We start from the raw sequence: 19,913 nt of genomic DNA on the forward strand, positions 1-19,913 counted from the left end.
GTTCTCAGCACTTAGTAGTACCAGGAAAACTGAAAGGAAGGCTTCACATGCCCACTTGTGAACTTGTCTGCAAGAATCTGATTCAGAAGCGATACTGAAGCCCAGGAAGCTATTGGAACAACAACTAACACTTCTGCCTATTCTCAGGAACAATTACTTCTCAGCATGAACTTTCTCTAAGACTGCTGTAATAGATATGGTCTAGGAACAAAAGTGGGTCTTCAGCTCAAGTTTCTCCTTAAGGACTTTCACAAAAGAGGAAAATGTGTGGGTAAAAACAACAACAACAAACAAAGAGCTCCATAAAGACAATTGCTTTTTCTTGTCTACGAAGCAACTTGGTTCAAAACCAGTATCGGCAACATTTATAATTGATCACTGATTGTGAAGGAAAGTCTGTAGTGGAAAGAGGTCAGAAGCTAAAGAGGAAGATTAAAGATATCTTTATCTTCAAGATTCTACTCATCCATCACAAGGAATGATATTGTATCATCTGTGAGGAGATAGAAAGACTTGGGTGGGGAGGGGAATTATATTAAATGAGGTAAGCCAGATCCAGAGAAACACAGGTTGTATGTTTTCCCTCATTTGTGGTAGCTATAATGTACAAAAATCTGTAAGTAAACATACAAGGTACTAAAAGCAGATACAAATGAATTAACTGAAATAGACTATAGAGAGTGCAAATAGTATAGTTCTTTAGAAAGACTGAGTCAAAGCCCAAGAAAATAAGTTCCTGGAAATGAGTACTTGCAAGAAGGGAGGGTGAGATCAAAGGAAGAGGGGTAGAAGAATGAAAGGAAGAAGTGCAGAGAGTGCAGGTAAGAATTTCTTGTATGTACCATAAAATTGAGAAAAATAAAGGGGTGGGTGGGGGGTGTAGGTGTTAAAGGAATGACATAAATCAAGATGCCTTGTCTACATAAATTGTTTTCCTGAATGGCAAAAAAAATCAACACACAACCTAAAAATTAAGTAGAGAAGGAAGGAGTAGATATATGAAGGGGTAGGTGAGAATGTTGAAAGAGGTGACATTGATCAAGATGCATTGTATCCATATACTGCTCTGTTAATGGCAACTTATTTTTACAACTACTTAACATTAATATTTTTCAAAAAGGTATTGTAGCTAGATGCAAGATCTTTTAAAATCAGATAAATCTGCCAATACCTGTTTCTTGTGATCCTGGATTTTGGCCCCAGTCCCTGAGGTCTAGGGTAAATCATGTGATGGAATGAAATCAAATAAGCCAAATTGAGGTCTTCAACAAGTGCCTCAAAGTCTCCTCTGCTGCTGTGGGGTGACCAGTCCACAGGCAGCATGGTGACTCCTGTGGTTGTCTCCAAGTGCTGAAGGTGGTATACAAACCAGAAAAGCCCTTTAGAGTCATAAGATGACACTGTAAGATGCATTCACTTACCTCTCTCTTGTGTCACGTGACACATGTTCTCAAATTTGCTAAATCACATTTATTTCTCTATCTGCATTTAAATAAGTAACATGTAAAATTAAAGTGTCTCTGTACTCAAAGAGAGAACCCCAGTTCTGCCCATAGACCTGCAGTGAAGGAACTACAGACTCTGTCACAGCTCTACCATTCGTCCTTTGTTTGAAAGAAAATGGAACAGCCCTTTCTTTTAACAAAAGTACTATAAAATTAACACTCTATGATTTTGCATTTCTTCTACTGAATTTGTTATGTTGTCATATCATACCTTTAAGTAGATTTGAATTTAAATTGGCAAAGCCAATAAATGATACTACCAATAAATGAGCAAACAGGAGATGAGAGATTTGGAATGTCCTCATGAACTGATGGATGGAGAGTCCATGGAACCTTTGAAGAAAGGCCAATGAGGGAGAATGCTAACTTTTATGGAAACATTTTGAGATGAGTTTACCATTGCTACATTAAGTCTTAGCATTAATATTAAGAAGGATAACCTGTGGCAATTTATTATTAATTGTAATACCAGCATGGAAAGTCAGTTCTTGTGAAAAACTGGATTGGTGATCTTAGTTTTCCCTCAAATCAGTATACAATGGCTATGGTCAATTTTTAAACTGAGTACAAAAGTGCCAAGATGCTTCGAGTGGTCATTTTATCTTGTTTTTATCTATTATTGTTTGAGTTAAAAGTATGCTTATAGAATAAAATGGTAGGTAGAGTTTGGATGCTGGGCACAGCTTTGCAGCTTGGGTAAAATGTTTCCTAAGAGTCAGGTCCTTTTTTAGAATGGACAAGTGAAGAAAACTCATGTAACCACTTAGAATGCAGTAAAAAGAAGGAGTACAATTTACAAATGTTTTCATTTACTGCTAATATTAGCTTTTAGTAATATCTTCAGGAAAGTCTTTACCACGGGAAAAATGTTACACACACACACACACACACACACACACACACACACACTATCAGAAAACAGCAATTATTTGGAGAATTTAAACTCAAGGATTTACATGTATAATTTTCCATTCTGAAAACTACTCTAGAAATTGTAAGTGAATATACTGAAACATAATGGAAGATAATGTTTTGGACATAACAATCTGATTATTAAAGGACAATGCATATAAATAACACAGATCCAATGGGTAAATAGCAAATAGGAATACACACATGAGCTTTGTTAATAGGTACATGTTTATTTATGCAGTTTAAAATGTTGTATTATGATAAGAGTTGTCAAAGTCTTTCAAATTAATCAATGAATAAGGTACTGGTATAAAAATGACCACTTAAGTGACTAAGCAACTATCATAATTTTCAAAGGAGAAGCTTTAAGGCAATATTATCAAAAGCATGTTCCCAGTTTAACCTTCCTTGTAAATATTCTACTCTAGATGTGGTTTTCAGACTGGCTTGGCTCGATATTCTCTTATCCACAGAACTCCCAGCTGGATTTAACCTGTCTGTACTACACTTTTAAAGTGAGCTAGAAAAAGGCAAACACCCTGTTCCCAGGGATGCCTGTGTATATATTTTAGCTATTTAAGGATATAAAGAAATGGAAAAAAAATCTTTGCTTCATTTCTCATCCTAATGAGCTGAGCCACCTGACATATATGATAATCCCATTAGATAAAACGAGCAATGAGTTACAGTGCTGAAATCTGGTAGGGTGGCGGTGGGGGAGGAAAGTTCTGTTATGCACTAGATAGCTGTTTTATATTTTAAAATCTGTTTTAAATGACCTACACTGAATCAGAGAAGCACCTAGACAGTAAATACTATTCAACACATGTTGTAAGAGTTGTAAGAAAGGCAGTAGTGTATTTAAATGTGTTATAACATAAAACACAGACAAATATTTATGGAAAAATGACTGACACATTCATAAACTGGCACTGGTCATGTTCAAGCTTCAAAAGCCAAGACAAGTACTTCCTACTCCTCAACTATAGCTTCAGTATTGATCCCTGGTAACTAGTGAAAGAATCAAACTGCTAGCATTTCTGTTACTAGTGATAAACAGCTATAAACTTACTAAGTCATTCATTGTTTTAGCAAAGGAGTCAGTTCTGCTCAAATGCAAGTTAAGGACACTTTTACAGGTAATATTTGAAACTTAGAGTTCATTTCTTTAAAAATATTAGATAATCAAACGTAGATTAGTTACACAGAATAAATACCTACCAATACGCACACAAAAGCAGAAAACAAAACAGGCAATATAAGAAAAGCTAAAATCATTAAATAAAAGAAAACATTAAGATGTAGAAAAGTTAAAACACACAGTATATTATAAACTGCTTAGTTGAAGGGCAACTACTTTGAACAACTTTTTAAGGATAATATAATTTTTAAAAAGTTAAAACACATGAAGAAGCCTACATAAAAAAGACATATATATATATATATATATATATATATATATATATATATGATTTCATGTTGACAACAAATCAAAAGAGCAGAAGACAAAATAGTCTTATGGAAGCAGTTTAATTTCAAGACGGGATAAGCCAAAGTAATATTGAAAGCTAAAGAAACAGGAAACTGTAAACAGCAGGAGTGACAAAATGAACTTAGTCAAAAGAACCAAAGGGGAAAATATAAAATTAGGCAAAATTACTACTTTAACCAATAAAGGTTTTAATCCATGAGGAAGACATGAGTTATTTGCCTTTTTGTTTTAAATAAGTTATCGAAATATGTCAAGCTATAACTGGTGGAGATAAATCATGGGTTGCATAGTGAGGGAGAGTCTTATCATACCTCCATTAGCCTAATCCCAGCTCTGTGCTTGCAAATTGTGTGACCTACAAAGGTTATTTAAACATAGTTGCCAGGTAACCAGGAGAGTCTGCTAATCCTAGACTGCCAGTGGAAGATACCAGCTGCTAGAGTCCTGCAGGTGCCAAAATTAAGTTCTCAGACCAGAGCAAGGTCTAGCCAAGAAGATGGGCCTCCAGGAGATAGGAGAGCTTTTATGGTCTCTTTCCATAGCTGATTACACTTCCTCTGTAAATGGTACCTTTTCTCCTGACTCAGTTTAGTCTTTCTTAATCTCCAACTACTTTGTGTCCATCCAGCTTCTATAATTGTATCTGATTTTGAATGATCAGAACTATTATAAATTCATAACCCAACTTGAGCTTGCAGCTAGAGAGAAAAATAATAGTAATGAAGTCTGACTGTGCACTTGTTCAAGCTTTCTTCTCTTCTTACTTGGATTTGAATAACAAAAAAATGAAGCTACCATCTGAAAAGCTATTAAACTATCTTGTGGTCCTTTCATGAATTAATTCTTTACCTAGGCTTCAACTCAGGGAGATATACCCTGGAAGCTATTTAAGTTGAGTCCCGGTCTCAGTTTCACCTAACCTATGCTTCAGTGCAGTTTGTATCTTCTTTCCTTTCCCCTGTGTAGAACATAATGTTTATATAGTTGGTCCTGAGAATAAGAAGGATGTTCCAGTGGTGTCCTTTCTCTTTAAGGGGATGCCAAATCCTTGTTCTTGATTCTATACTGCTATTCTTCTTTGGCATTCCAAGTGTGGCCTGAAGAGGAGTTTAAGTATCCTTACCCTAGAAGTTTATAGAAATACAGAACCAGCCAGTGCTGGTAAAGCCTATAGTTCTAACTACCTACTCAGGAGACGGAGATCTGAGGATCACAGTTAGAAAATGACTTGAGCAGGAGAGTTCATGAGACGCTTATTTTCAGTTAACTAACAAGAATCCAAAATTGGAGACATAGCTCAAGTGGCACAGTGCTAGCCTCTAACACCAAAGCTCAGAAACAGTGCCCAGATTCTGAGTTGAAGCCCCAGGACCAGCACAAGAAACAAAAAGGGGTGCTGGGGGAGAAAAGAAATGAACAACCAAAACCTTCACTTTACAATTAGAATTCAAGAAACTACATTGGTAATTTATGTTCACATATTTGGCCATAGGAGTATGAGAAGTACTGTCATAATGATATTCCATACTGAAACTGCTGGATGCTTTGTGAAAAGAAACAAAACAAAACCAAAGCCACAACTATTCTCTAACATGGGAAGTACTACAGACATTATTCCCAGGGTTTAGAATGCAATTGGCTTCAGAAGGCACCCACAAAATTTGTAGGAACAGGAATGTAGCTAGTGGTAGAGTTGTTTGCATAGGATATGCAAAGTGCAAAGCCCTTGATTCAGACCCCTCCCCACCCACCCCTATGCACAAAATTGTAGTGAATCAATCAAAACCAATGCCTTATCTATTTTTTACTCCACGACTTCCCAAACTTATTTTTCTATGTGGCCCTGCTGAACATAATAGCTACCTAACATCTTTCAGAATATAGGACATAGAGGATCCAATTTGAAAAGCAGAGGTCTAATGGGCATACATATGGAAAGAAAGTGAATGACAAATTAGGCACCTTTTGGGATTTCAGTTTTCTAATCAGCCGCTACCAATGTCAAAAGGTAGATTTGAGGACAAAAATGAAATCGATGTGAAAGCCTGCCTTCTGAGCATGTAAGCATCTGGGAAATTTCTATTCATTTATTTATACACTTAACAGATATTTACAAATACCTACTGTGTCCTGAGCCTCTGCTAGGAGCAGGAGGGCAGCAATAGGAAACAGATCTATTATTGATCTATTATTGATTAAGACAATGTATTACAAATGGATTGGTTGCTTTGAGGGAAATAAGTTGCTAAAGGAATCTCTTCACAGTTACTTTAACTCAAAATTATTTACTTAATGAACAGGATCCTTTCTCAGAACTATAAAGATGCAGAAGTACTAAATGTGTAATTAGGTTAGCATGCATACAAAACTTATTAGTGTCTCCTAATTGCTAGTATGCTAGTAAGCCAGCCCTGGACGTAAAATGTTTTCTTGGATGTAAATCGATATAAATACTCCCATAATGGGCTGTTAATTTCATGATACCTGCTTGGTGTTACTGGGTGTGCAGATGGGAATGTTTGTAGAGTCATAAAAAAATGTATGTTATTTGTTCTAATGAGTACGTACCAACCAACTCAAGTACATCATTGCTTGAACTCTTTCAGATATCTCATATAAAGTAAAGAGTAGCTACGCTGTAAAGAAGTAACTAATGTATTCCCTATTCCACAGATAGGGGAACAAAAAGCACAGGAAGATTGTATAACTCTTCCAATATCACGCAGTTTGTTCATGGTGGAGCTGAGATTTGAACTGAGTGGCAACTCCAAAGTCAATCGCTAATCACTGTGTCATTCTGGTTTATACTCACAGTATAAGGAAACAGACTTATTTAGCTCAGAGTTTTGGAAGTTCAGGTGTAGGGGAAGCATCTACTCAGCTCTGAAGAGGGCCTTCTTGACTTTTTGAGTAGGCCAAAATCATTATTTGGTAATGATATCAAGCCCACTCATGAGAGGGGAGCCCACACTGTCCAATCTGCTCTTACAGGCCCTGCCCCTTAACGCTGTTACAATGGCAATTAAATTTCAACATGGATTTTAAATCCTAGTAAATATGAAAATTCCATCTTTTTTCATTTCTTTATTGTCAAAATGATGTACAGCATGGTTACAATTTCATACGTAAGGCAGTGAGTACATTTCTTATCAAACTTGTTACCTCCTCCCTCATTTTTTCCCCTGCCTCTCCCCTTCCCATTTCCCGCTGCCCCCCCCCCATGAGTTCTACAGTTGGTTTATACCATAGAGTTTTGTAAGTATTGCTGTTACATTGGTTTGTCTTTTTATCCTTTGTCTCTCAATTTTGGTATTCCCTTCCTCTTCCCTAGTTCAAATACACATATATACAATATCTAGGGTACTAAAATCAGTTACAGTGATATCAGGAGTAAAACCATGGGAAAGAAATACAAGAGAAAAAGGGCATAATTTCACATGGCATGTTGAAAATAACAAAAATGATATACCACTTGTTTCCATAACTTGGAGTTCATTTTGCTTAGCATCATCTTATGTGTTCATATGGGTATAGCTCTTGAGCAATTGTGATCTACTAGGACTATCCTACATGTGTACTAATTATTCCCTATGAGGGAAACCATAGTGTCCATGTTTTCGGGGGTCTGGTGCACTTCACTTAGTATATTTTTTTCCAAATCCTTCCATTTCCTTATGAATGGGACAATGTCATTCTTTTTGATAGAGGCATAGAATTCCATTGTGTGGTACATATACACAATGAAAATTTCATCTTTAAGAAAGCATAAAACTACTTTCTTAAGAAGCTGAAGTATGGAGGAGTATAAATAAAGTAAATAAACAGAAGAAGAGTTTTTTTCCTGCTCCATTTCAACTTTCATTAAAAACATATCATGTCTTTCCACTAAACGTCGAATTTATTCTCCTGTCCTTACATAATGAAAGAAGTTGACTCAGTCTTCTAAGGATCCAGAAGCACCACAGTAATTACTTCTTATCTCTTTAATGCAATGTGATTTTTTTCCTGTTATATATGTGCATTTTATTGCTGTGAATGGATCATGGAGCTTGGAAGAATGTTTTACAAATGCAGATTACTTACATTTGAATATTATTAGTATTTTTTCTATTCCTTCATTTGCAGAAATTTAAATATATTTTGGTTTTATTGTTCAAAAAGTTCCCTAAAGTAACTGTAATAAGAACTGTTACATTAGCAACTTAATAAATGGAGACATTTTATATAAGAGTGACTTTTAAATTATTTTTAAGTAGTTATACAAAGGGATTTCAATTCCAGAAGTCAAGTTATGAGTACAGTGCATCTTGATGTTACCTCTTTCATCATTCTCCCCCATCTTTCCCAATCCCAGACCTACCCTGAAGTTACATAGTTCAATTTTTACATAATGTATATTGAATATAATCTTTGTATTTGCTCACACTTTATCCCTCCATTCATGTGCCCTCCCATCCTTGCCCATTATAAGGAGCATATTTTTATGCACACAGATGTATTTTAATAAAATTATAAGGCAAACATGAAAGTTTGTATTAGGTAAACTTTGTGTTTACCTCTTTTAGTTGGTTTTCAAAAAATATCTGATGACCTTTGGAATTCAATGATTTCTTTAATATAAATTTATAAGGGCCATACTTAATTTGGAACTTTATGAAAATAAGTATTTAAAATCACTTGGAAAAATGGAGAGGTACTTTTTTAGTCATCGCTCCAATTTATTTGTGAACTATAAACATTTTTCTTTCCCGTATAAACTTTATGTTCAATAACTGGTATACTCAGTCCTTACGAGAAAGCAAGGCTTGAAGGCAAAGGCAAGGAACAACAATCCAGGGAGCAGACTGACTGCAGACCTTGAACCCCAGTTTGCACCTGGAAGAGGCAAGAAGCACAGGATCGTCCAAGACACAGATGCAGTAGAAGACTGAAAGTTCAGGAGAGGTGGTTTGGATGCTCCATTGTAATCTGTATATATAAGGCTGGGAAAGGGATTTAGGAAAATAAAATAACATAAGGAAAAGTTCGTTCATTGTGTTGACACTAGAGGGCAGTGACTGATAATAATCATTTGAAAATAGACCTTGAGTTTTATTAATAATTGTGCTATGGTTGTATGGAGACTGTCCATGAAGAAAAATCACCTCCTGCACCCTTGCTTCGTTTTGCTGTTTTAGCTCTTACCTTATTCTGTGTCATGAAGCCTATGAGACCCATTGTTCACTGGGACACTACTTTCAATAAGTGACTTGACTAAAGTAAAGATAATCTAATATTCACTTTCTTTTTAACCCAACTCAAGACTACTAGTCTTTACCAGGTAGATGGCTACTGTTTGAATCTTGAATTTCTCCCAAAATCGATGTGTTGAAGGCTTGGGCCTCAGCCTTTGGTACTACTGGAATATGGTAAAACCTTGAAGATGCCATGCCTAGTAGGAGGGTCATTGGGCACATGCTCCTAAAGGGGATGCTGGGACCCTAGTCCCTTCTGACCTGTGTGTGTGTGTGTGTGTGTGCGCGCGTGCCAATACAAGGTCTTGAACTCTAAGCCTCATATCTCACTTAGCTTTTTCCCTCATGGCTGGCACTCTACCACTTGAGCCACACCTCCACTGCCAGCTTTTTACTAGTTAATTGAGTTAGTTGAAGATAAGCTGTCTATCCAAGTTGGCCTCCTGAGGCAGCAGGATCATAAGCTTGAGCTTTCAGTTGACTTCCTTTTACATATACTTGCCACCAGGAATTAAGCACCTTCCTCTGCCACATGCTGCCACCATAGTGTTCTGTCTCACCCCAGCCTCCAAGCGGCAGAGCCAACTGACTATGGACTGAAGGCTCTGAAATTATGAAATAAACATATCCTCATTTTCATTTTTTTTCAGGTAGGTTATCACAGAAAAAGAGAAAGCTGACTTATACAGACATCTAGTCACCTTCACATACAAAGTCGTAGAAAGAGCTTGTATACATTACCATTATATCTTCCTTCTTTAAACCTTGCCCTAGGACCAGCCTCCTTGGAAAATGCAAATATTTTCCTTCTTATTCCTTGGGGTGGGGGTGGGGCACTGGGAATATGGCCTAGTGGTAGAGTGCTTGCCTTGCATACATGAAACCTTGGGTTTGATTCCTCAGCATCCCATATATAGAAAAAGCCAGAAGTGGTGCTGTGGCTCAAGTGGCAGAGTGCTAGCCTTGAGCAAAAAGAAGCCAGGGACAGTGCTCAGGCCCTGAGTCCAAGCCCCAGGACTGGAAAAAAAAAGATTCAACTTATTATTTTTATAATTTAAAAATTCGTTTGAATATATTCCATTGTTTCAATTTTCCCCACTTCTACCGATTCTTTTCCTTCCAATTTTTAAAATAAAACATTCAATAACGACTTCTCCAACTCTCAGCTCTCTTCCTGTGGACACAGTTTGAACTATTAATGCGACCTTTGAATGAAGCAGCAATGTGAGAGCTTCGTGGCTCAAACCATGTGGGGAAAAAAAGGAAGGCAGTAACATGTTTTACAATCATGGAATATAGGATACAATCATTAAGAACATGATATTTAAAAATGCAATATCCAGGAGAGCAATCATTTACTAGAGAGGAAGCCAAGATAAGAAACAACTGATACAATTTTTGGCCTATCTGGACAGAAATGAGTATTTTTCTAATACAAGGCATATTCTCTTTCTCTACAACTTCCATTTGATTTTAAAATGTGAATTTAAATGCAGAAAATGTTACCATTCTTAAATTTATTGGAAGATCTCAAGGTTGATATATTGTCTTCCTATTACTGTTATAAAATACCTCAGTAGTATAAAAGGAGAAAATTTATTTTTGTTCATTATTTCAAAGGGTTCAGTCCATACTTTCTTGGCCTGTGTTAGTCATGGCAATAGCTTCTGGGGAGAAAATGACATAAAGGGTGAAAACAGAATAAAAAGGAACCACAAAAAGTAAAATAGAAAGCCTCTTGTTTCCATTTCTTGGAGTTCATCTTAATAAGCATTAATTTATATGATCATATGCACATAGCTATTTAACCCTATGATCCTCTTCTAAGAATATCCTCCTTTGGTATCACCATCTGAATATTTAGAGTCCATGGCTGGGAATATGGCCTACTGGCAAGAGTGCTTGCCTCATATACATGAAGCTCTGGGTTTGATTCCCCAGCACCACATATACAGAAAAGGCCAGAAGTGGCGCTGTGGCTCAAGTGGAAGAGTGCTAGCCTTGAGCAAAAAGAAGCCAGGGACAGTGCTAAGGCCCTGAGTCCAAGCCCCAGGACTGGCACAAAAACAACAACAACAACAAAAAAAAAAACAAAACTCCAAAAACCAAATATTTAGAGTCCTGTTTAATTTATCATAGCCAAGTGTAATTTTTCTGTCTTTTATCATCCTTTGTGTATTTGTAAATTCATAGGCACATTCTAAATATTACAGATGAGGGAAATCATGAAACCTGTGTTTCTTTAGGTCTGGCTTACTTAGCTTAATACAATTTTTTGTCTTTCCATTTCCTTACCAATGGTACAATATCATTCTTTCTGATGGAAGCCTAGAATTCATTGTGTTTCTATACCACATTTTCTTGATCTGTGCATCCAATGAGAAACATCTGTGTTGATTCCATATCTTGGCTGTGGTAAACAATGCTGCAATGAACATGGTTGTACTGGTGGTATTAGTGTGGCCTGATCTGTAGTCAATTGGATAAATGCCTAGGAATGGAATTGCTGGGTCTTCTGAGGAACCCTCATACTGCTTCCAGAGAGGTTGAACAAGTTTACATTCCCAATAACAGTGTAGTAGAGTTCCCCTTGACCATATTCTAGTTCAGCATCTGTTATTATTTGTTTTCTTGATAATGGCCAGTCTAACTGGGCTGAGGCAGAATCTCAATGATGTTTTGATTTGCATTTCTTTCATGACCAGAGATGTTGACCATCTCTTCATGTGTTTATTGGTCATATTAAGTATATTTTAGATATGAGGCCCTTGTCTGATGCACAGCTAGTAAAGATCTCCCATTCTGTGGGAAATCTTTTCTTTTAATACAAGAGAACCTTTGAGGAATATGCAATATCTAGATTACACTAGTTGTCATGTGACTGCTCTGGTATTGAATACTTGGTAAACTACAATCTGAAAGAAATTTTGCTCTTTAAGTCTAATCCTGCGATTTATATACCTTCTTGTCACATATAGGTAAGAAAATGGTCAGTATAAATACCATAGTTTCTGACCTTTTGTAACATACTTCTCCCCTCTATCATGACTGGCCTCAAACTTTGGAATGGGGCAGGAGTGGAAGGTGGAATGAATCATAATTTTCCCCTCTTCTCTGCCCAAGCCAATACTGGACTTCAGACTTAGTCTTCTATCTCTATATTCCAGTGGAGAGAAGGGGAGGAAGTGTTATTTGAGCAGGTAACACTAGTAGCCCTTGGGTATGGCTGACATACAAAGCTGACTAACTGTCTTGGTTAGGGGATACTTTTCTTTTCTGAGAGTTTTCTACTGTGGATCTTCAATTGTAGTTTCCTAGTGGTGTGTGTGTGTCTTCTTTTTTGATCACTTTTGATTTCCCACCTCTCATCTTTATTGTCAGTGTTTTATAACCAGCTTTTTAAGATGTATGCAACCTCATCCCTGGTTAGAAGTGCTCTTGGAAGGGATCTTTGGGAGGTGGAAAGTGGCTCCTTCTTGTAGCATCTACATATGGCCATCAGGAATGTCTACCCTTGACCCCATTGATGGATGCTTTTTGCTCTTTACTCTGCATTCTATCACTCCCCAAATATAACTTAATGCAATCCCGCTCAATGGGGGGGTCAATGTGGGAGGGCAGGATTCTTTTGATTGCTACAACTTGGAGGAATTTGACTCACCATTAATGAGTCTGATACTAAGAATCCAACAAGATACAGGGCAATCTCCTATATTAAGATCATTTTCAGCCCCAAAGGTCAATTTGGGACTGACAAACCCTGAAGTTTAGGGTTCTTTCAAACTCTCTAATGTTCTAGAAGAGCTGAAAATGAATCTGAACCAAAAGCGAAACTGTGAGGGACCATCACTTTACTGTTCTCTAGAAGTTCCAGATCATCTAGCCTACTTATCTCTTTCCTTGACTGGGCCTGGGCTTATTCATATATCTTGTTATAAGATTATGAGAAACTCTCAAAATGTGTCTTAGCTGCCTACGTTAATATCCTTTGTGCCACATTGATGTCTCTTATGATGATTCTAAACCACCTCCTTACTTTGCATTTCTGAAAGTCCACTCAGTACCACATCTGAAAACAGAAAGATTAGTCACCATCCCCTCAAAAATAAGATTAGTCAGAAATGAACAATGAGCACTTCTTGGGCACTGAAATTGAATCACTAATCATAATTGCTTTCTGAAAGACATTACAAGTAAAATAAAATAGGGTATACATTTTGGCAGTCAGTCAGCCACCCAGAAGTCCTACTGGTGATTATGATGGGGAAAGTACTAATCAAGGAATTACAAGGATCAGTCTCAGTCAAATTATTCACATGCTGGAGAGACTGACATTTTCAATTTAACTGAACTTAAGTTCAGTGTTGTGAGTCATATATGATAATATTGGCCAAGCAGAGAATGGTCTTACTCATTTCATAAATTCAGACATTGTCAACTTCATAGTTATTTCACTTATTTCTGAACAATCAATAGACAGTGAAGGACAAAAGAAGATGGATTTGTCAAGATACGACATCATCTGCAAATATAAGGAAAAGGTGTTCTATTATAGTGCAAATAAATCATAATGCATGCAGCTGCAATCATAGGATCTGTTTGGGGGAAATAATATATACATAGAGCAGTGGAACATAAACATGATGAGAGAAATAGGCAGGATAAACCCTGGAGAGGTTACAGTAAACACAGGTTGTTTAAAAAGACAGAGATGGTCCTCATGGGTGCAAATAGCTTAAGTCTAATTCTAGTCTGTGGTTAGCAAGACTCTCTATTACCTTGAATAAACAGGATATTGCCATCATGGAATGTACTGGAAGGCCAAGTAACCCTGCTCATGATTAGAGTGAATGGTAGGAATGACAAGGCTTTCTGAATTTACAGATTAATACTCGATAGCTTTAAACAGAAAACTGCTAAGTCTGTTTATCTCAGCACGGTGTACTTGGGAAGTAACATGAAATGAAGGAACATACTTGTTAGAATAAAAGCCCTGAGTCTACAATGTTTTTAATATACAAATATTCCTTTCCTGCAGAACTATGGAAGGCCATGTTATGGGAACTTTAAAAACAGCATGGAGCTGTTGGGTTTTTTTAAATTAAACAAAAATAACTAAGCATGTCCTGTCCTATGGCTTCCTGCAGCCATGTCCTAGAGGAGGCTAACTGAATGGAAGGTAAGAACTTTCTCTCGGGCTTTCTCTGCCTAGATTCTTTCATAATTTGTCTTTATTCAAGTCTAGAGGTCCTCAGTTCTGGTCCTGAACCTCTCTGTGCTCTTAGGGGAAGTAGCCACTGTTCTCATTAGAGTATGTTTGAGATGATGAGGTCAACAGGTGACTACCAAGTGGGTATTGGTGCTTGCTCGGCACTGAGCAAATAGGAAGTGACAAAGATGGCCCTAGAATCCTGACTTTCTGATTCTAGGTTCAGTTTATGTCCCCTTTGCCCACCAGTAATATTGATGGTCCCAAGTGTTCTAATAGCTGTACGCACAGACCTACATCAACCAGAGGTATTTGCTCTCATGGATCCAATAATTGAAACCATTTGGACACAGAAAATAAGAGTCAGGTTTTCTGACCTAAGTGAAGACATGAAAAACCATTCACATGCACACATTTCTCTAAAAGCTTCAGCAGGCTGGCCCAATTTCCACAACTCAATCCTTCAATTCAGCCTGCCACCACCTTACCTTTTAGAATGTGAATACCTTGTACAAAGAATTGATGTTGTCATAAAAGCAAGAACAGTCCAATGCTAAACTAAATATGAAAGGCTAAACTAAAATATAGCTTTTACTAATACAGATCAGAATCTGTGTTTGCATTTAGCATTGTGTATGCATTTAGCATTATCCTTCTTCTCAGTGTAACTTTACATTGATATTTCTCATTTATAAAACTCAGTTGCCACTTGTATGAATGGGGTTATAATAGTCTTGTTAACCAGAAAGATTCCTAGGTCCTGCTTAGATGCTCTGTGGTCTAGAATGAATCTTGGAAAAGTGTCCTTCTGGAAAAGATCACATGTTACTGATATTTTTGAGAGGATAAAATTATTATTATGTTGGGGAAAAATATATGTCTACTTGGCACTAATCTAAACCAGGTATTCATGTGGTATAATATTGTTTTGACTCAAATAAAGTTTGATTTTCTCATGTATAGTTATATAGGCTGAGAACAAGGGGAAGGCTGGTTGGTTGTTGGCATAATTTTCTCAGTCACTAAGTGCAAAATGGTCAGCACAGTGCATTGTACATAATAAACACTCAATAAATTAGAACAGTTATTTTTAGCATTGAGTGGAAAATGCATTCATTATACACACAAAAAAGGGTGACATTGTCCAAAAAGAAATGTACTCTTTATCTTGCTTATGTGGGGCTGGGGATCTGGCTCAGCGGAAGAGCACCTGCCTGGCAAGTGCCAGGCCCCGAGTTCGGTCCTCAGCTCTGGGAGAAAAAAAAACAAAAAACAAAAAAACCATCTTGCTTATGTAACTATAACCCCTCTGTACATCACCTTTAAAACTAACAATTAGGGGCTGGGGATATAGCCTAGTGGCAAGAGTGCCTGCCTCGGATACACGAGGCCCTAGGTTCGATTCCCTAGCACCACATATACAGAAAACGGCCAGAAGCGGCGCTGTGGCACAAGTGGCGGAGTGCTAGCCTTGAGCGGGAAGAAGCCAGGGACAGTGCTCAGGCCCTGAGTCCAAGGCCCAGGACTAGCCAAAAAAAAAACAACAAAAAAAAAAAAACTAACAATTAAAATTTATTTTTAAAAGTTAAAAAAAAGAGAATGATGTAAGATTTCAGAGTTGGGAGTATTTTAGCATAGGTATCTGAGTGTTGTAGATAAATAATAAAGAATGATCTTTAAAGAATTACATTTAGTCTATAAATTTAAAAATACATTCATTAGAGAAATAGTAAAAGAACTTTAAGACTGGTGTTGATAACACTTTTTTGACTCTTGAAATAAAAACACCAAAAATTATCCAAAAGAACCTTATATTCCCTTTCAAAGAAATTGGAATAGGAAACATCTTGTAACTCATCCATTCTATCCATCCAGTCCATCTTTGGGACAAATGTTAAAAAAAAATTTGAAATGCATACCAATGAATACATGTGTCTATAATAAAGTCAGCTATGGTATTCAGTGTTTAACATGGGCAAACTTTCTTTGAAGGCCAAGCACTGTGTGTGTGTGTGTGTGTGTGTGTGTGTGTGTGTGCTAGTACTGGGGCCTCAACTCAAACTCAGGGCCTAAGTGCTGTCCTTTAACTTTTTTGCTCAAAGCTGGCACTCTGTGACTTAAGCCACAACTCAACTTTTGGGTATTGGTTGGGTAATTGGAGATTAGAATCTCAAAGACTTTCCTGCTCAACCTGGCTTCAAACTAAGATCCTCAGAGCTCAGCCTCCTAAGTAGTTAGGATTGCAGGTGTGAGTCACAGGCACCCACCACACCCTTGTTTTTCATTGCTTGATTTTCCCTGACTGTTCACCTGAGTTTCAGGGCAGCTCTTGATCTCTCTTTATTAGTGTTTGCACCATGAAAGCATCAGCCCTATCATCCTCTGAGACTGAGCAACACTGCCTAGCAGAGACAAAATGGGTGACCTCCACAATGTCAATCTGGTGCTGGCCTACTAAGACCCCTTTGTGAGCCGTTGAATCATTTCTTTTTCAAATTTTTATTATCAAACTGATGTACAGAGAGGTTACAGTTTCATACATTAGGCATTGGATACATTTTTTGTACTGTTTGTTACCTTGTCCCTCATACCCCCCTCACTCATCCCCCTTACGCTCCCCCCCCCCCGAGGTGTTCAGTTCACTTACACCAAACAGTTTTGCAAGTATTGCTTTTGTAGTTGTTTGTCTTTTTTTTTACCCTGTGTCTCTCAATTTTGGTATTCCCTTTCAATTTCCTAGCTCCAATACCAGTATACACGGTTTCCAATATACTCAGATAAGATTACAGAGATAGTGTAGGTACAACCACAAGAAGGTGATACAAGAACATCATCAATAATAGAAGCTACAGATACACATGGGACGTTGAAAGTAGTTACAACTGTGATATAACAATTGTCTCCATAACATGGAGTTCATTTCACTTAGCATCAGCTTAGGTGTTCATAAGGGTATAGCTATTGGGCCTTGTGATGCTCTGCTATTACTTTCTTAAACCTGTACTAATTATTCCCAATAATGTGGTACATATACACAATGGAATTTTATGCCTCTATCAGAAAGAATGACATTGTCCCATTTGTAAGGAAATGGAAGGACTTGGAAAAAATTATACTAAGTGAAGTGAGCCAGACCCAAAGAAACATGGATTCTATGGTCTCCCGTTGAATCATTTTAACTCTTCCTTTTCCCACAAGGTCTCCCTTAGAGTGCCAGCTGCTTTGAAAACATGATGATAAATCATGAATGCTTGCCCACTGACCTTTCTTACAACATCTAGAAAATAAGAACACAAAAAGAAAAGAAAAAAGAAACTGTAAGAGCTCACGGCTAACTTAGACAGCAGCTCTGCTGTTGATGAATCTTTATGGAAGCCTTATCTTATATTTCTAACAGCAAAGCTTGGACTCTGTTTTACTGAAGCTGTTTATATACCTAATCAGAGCAGATCAGGAAATGTGGCTGACAGCACAGGGCTGCCTGAGAAACATAATATTTGTGGGGCAGCATTAAGGGCCCTTTCACGGTAAAGGCATGATCAATGAAGTGTGCCTGAGGCTCTGTTTAGATTGAGGGAAATAGCACACTGGTGGCCACATTTATCCTGTGCAAATCAAGTTCCTTTACTGGACTGCCGTGAAAAGCTTTCCAATAAAACTGATGACAAGATTAAACATTACCAACTCTTTATACCGCCCTGACATGGTTGTTGGCCATTGGCTAAGGAACATGGCTCTAGCTCTCTTGATCACAGGGAGGGTGGCCCATAAAGAAATGGTAGCCTGACAAATCAAAGAAAGGTTGGACAAATGGGACTGCATCAAACTGCAGAGCTTTTGCACGGCAAAGGACATAGCTCGCAAGATAAACAGAAAGCCCACAGAATGGGAGAAGATCTTTACCCGCCATTCAACGGACAAAGGCCTCATCTCTAAAATATATGCAGAACTAAAAAAATTACCTTCTTCCAAAACAAAACCGCAAAGAACCAATAGCCCCCTCATCAAGTGGGCTAAAGACTTACAAAGAGACTTCTCTGATGAGGAAATGTGAACGGCCAAGACACATATGAAAAAGTGCTTTACATCACTGGCCATAAAAGAAATGCAAATCAAAACAACATTGAGATTCCATCTCACCCCAGTAAGAATGTCATATATCAAGAAAACTAACAATAACAATTGTTGGAGGGGATGTGGCCAAAAGGGAACCCTACTTCATTGTTGGTGGGAATGTAAACTAGTTCAGCCACTCTGGCAAGCAGTATGGAGATTCCTCAGAAGGCTAAATATAGAACTCCCCTATGACCCAGCAGCCCCACTTTTGGGTATCTATCCAAAAGACCACAAACAAAATCACAGTAATGCCACCAGCACAACAATGTTCATCGCAGCACAATTTGTCATAGCGAGAATCTGGAACCAACCCAGATGCCCCTCAGTAGACGAATGGATCAGGAAAATGTACTGTTTGGTGTAAGTGAACTGAACACCTCAGGGGGGGAAAGGGAAAGGGGGAGGAGGGAAGGGGGTATGAGGGACAAGGTAACAAACAGTACAAGAAATGTATCCAATGCCTAACGTATGAAACTGTAACCTCTCTGTACATCAGTTTGATAATAAAAATTTGAAAAAAAAAAAAAAAAGAAGAAATGGTAGCCTGGACTCTACCCTTCCACTAACACATTGAATAGCTTTGGCACATTATTTTATCTTTCTGAATCATGGTATCCTCAATGGTGACGTTGGGAAATGTTTAATAGAATTTTCAGAAAAAAAAATGATGCCACAAAGGCAGAGGTATGGAAAGATGATGCATAGATCTACCGAAGAAATTATGTCTAAGGAATAGATGCCAGCAACTGTAATGACTGGGAAGTTTAAAATATGCAGAGCAGAACTGCAGGCTGGAAACCTAGAGGTGAGCTGACATTATAGCTCAAGTCCAAAGACCGTGTGATGAGAGAATTCTCTTTTCCACTGGCTACCTTGTAAGTTCTTCAACTGATACTGATTCAACAAGGCTCACCTGTCTCACAGGGTAATTGATATAATTTAAACTGTATTGATTTCAATGTTTTAGAGGTATTGGTTTGTTTTGGACTAGAGATTGTATCCAGTGCCTCTCTGCCATGGAATCATACTCCAAATTCTTACTAGTTAAAAGGTTACTCGTGTGTACCTTGTCAAGTTGACACACCAAATAACCATTACCTGGCATCATTAGAACACTTCACTGGTAGAATTTTAGGGTAAATTAAACACCAATACCTATAAAACAGTTTCCATAGTGTTTGGCACCAAGTGATAAATCAGACTGATATGTGCCCTGAGATGGTGGAGAGAATTGAGCAAGAACTTAAGGCTAACTTACCATTTGTTGGAGGACGTAAGTTGCCTCTGCTTCAAATTCCTTCTCAGTCACATTGTAAAGAGCCTTCCCCAGCTAGTGTCCAGGAAACGGAAGAGGTGGCATTTGCAGCAGAGACATGTTGGTAGATTTATTTATTTTTATAAAGGCTTACCTTTTGCTCTTGAAAATCAGTAATGACCTATGTGGG

This window comes from Perognathus longimembris, chromosome 12, assembly GCF_023159225.1.
Source record: "Perognathus longimembris pacificus isolate PPM17 chromosome 12, ASM2315922v1, whole genome shotgun sequence".
Classification (NCBI taxonomy): domain Eukaryota; kingdom Metazoa; phylum Chordata; class Mammalia; order Rodentia; family Heteromyidae; genus Perognathus; species Perognathus longimembris.